The sequence below is a fragment of the Notothenia coriiceps genome, unplaced genomic scaffold, assembly GCF_000735185.1.
Source record: "Notothenia coriiceps isolate Sejong01 unplaced genomic scaffold, NC01 NC01_scaffold00037244, whole genome shotgun sequence".
NCBI lineage: Eukaryota > Metazoa > Chordata > Actinopteri > Perciformes > Nototheniidae > Notothenia > Notothenia coriiceps.
In genome coordinates, this window is record NW_011369945.1 from 22,774,643 (window position 1) to 22,776,933 (window position 2,291).

Sequence of the window (2,291 nt, forward strand, 5' to 3'; positions counted from 1 at the left end):
CCTTTTCTCATAACTCTGACGTTTTCCCCCTATGCACCTATCTACACAAATCAGAAAGTGTACACCAGCCTTAATAATATTTAAGATAAAAGTATATAGGCCTTTGTGTTCACAATCAAATAAACCTTTAAAACATCTTAAAATTAGCACACATGCGACACAAACAATGCATACAATAATTAGGGGTGTATACCCTCCATGTAAACAGTAACAATTACCTGCAAGGGACCTGTATCATACTTGCCAACCTTTAAACCTCAGAAATCGGGAGCATTTCAAAATGCAAAATGGGGGGGGTGGGGGGGGTGCTAGTGGATCGCCGGAGCTGTTAGATTAACATTAACATGCTTATTGTAGTTGTAAGTGCACTGCAGGAAAGGAGTGAGCAGAGAGTAGAGTAGTTGTCGATTCTTGTTCTGTTTTCTGTCAATATCTCCCTCAACCTCTCAGACTTTGAGTTGCGCTTGCTACTAAAGAGACGTGTTACCATGGAAACCAAACAATGGTGTAGCTGTATTAAAGTCCGAGTGGAAACAGTCGTATGTAAATCTGATTTTGTCAGAAATCGGGAGAAATGCGGGAGAAATATGACCCCGGGAGGGAACCGGGAGAGGGCAATGAAATCGGGAGTCTCCCGCGAAAATCGGGAGGGTTGACAAGTATGGCCTGTATATTTGGAGAAGTTGTTCTTAGACTGTATTATATCCTTATGCCCGTCACTGCAAAGGATATGCACTACTTCCTATAACTTCATTAGAGATTAAACCACATAAACCTTGAACAAATCTAACAAAGTGCTCTGTAGGTGGTTGTTTTAAAACAATATGTAGGTGGTATGTCTAAATCAGCATGATTCACAATAAGGGCGTAATGCGAATATTATAATAAATGCTTGAATTTGAAGATGTTTTGTTTCATTGTTATAACTTATCCAACAAAAACCTATTATTTCTTTATTACTTTAAATGTTTTTTGCTCTATGAATGCATTTTTTATTATTTGAAATATTGCCATTATTCTATCAAATTATGATTTACATTACATCCTTAAGGAAGCATTTTGATTGATTATTGTTACACATTTGTTTAAGTATTATACTTGTTATTAATGGGATATATCTCTTCGTATTGAATTCAAAATGCTGTAATTGTATTTCCATATCATCAATTGGTTTAATAATGGTGTAGTTCCAAAAGGTATCCAGTAGGTGGCAGAGTAGAGGCTTCATGTTTTCACCGGAAATAGATATAAACAAAGCGGAAGTAGTGAACGAGATAACCTCGATCATTTTTCTAGCTGTGCCGAGGCAATTTGAGGGACTCTTTTTGTATCAAACTCACCTATATTCCCCGCAACGACCCCAAAACATGGACAGATAGTGTTTGTTTTACTGGGTAAGTTGTCAACTTAACGGCTAATTCTAGGATGTATGGTGCAGAAAGCCGCGGCGCTAAGATTAGCTGCTAATGTTAGCCTGTAATGCTACATTCAAAGCTGCTATTGTTTTTAGCACATTACGGTGTGTTAGCGTCGGTATTTAACCTTTTCCTTTCTTTATACCACATACACAGCCGATTGGAGCTGACATAATTGATCCCATTGTCATTTTTCTATATCTGTTACAATTGAGATCAAACGGCATAGTTTTACGGCTAAGTTTTCTGACTGAACTCATCTCTTTCGACTCCACTTCGAGCGATAGAATTACTAACAAAGCACTTATATACTAATAAAGGACTGGCTTATCTGAAGCTAGTTGAGTAGCACTTGAAATGTTTTGGCTCTATGAAACCTGATGTACTTATATGATTCTGTTTTATTCAAGTTTGAATCTTCTTGGTCGAATGCACTTATTTTAAGTCGCTTTGGATAAAAGCGTCAGCTAAATGAAATGTAATGTGCCTTGTAGCTATGTGTAATGCTAATTACCTATTTGAGGTTTTACAAAGAGAATAACATAAAAACATCAGCACAGTAATGCAATACAATGTAGAGAACAAACGTGATAATGATATAACAAAACGTAACTACAATGAAAAATAAAAGTTACATCAAGAAATGGAGCATAGTGGATATAACAATAGGAAAAACTAAAGGCAAGGCATGCATTAATATATGTTTTTTTCCGTGAAGGGTTTGCAAGCAGTTTTAAGCATGTTAACGTATTGTTTCTGTAATCCTAACTTGGCTCTTTTCCCCAGATTTACGGAGGTGGTCCCTGTAAACGAGAATCTATCACTCCTGTGCCCACCTTGGATTGTCACTCCGGACTCTGACACACAACAGTTCTG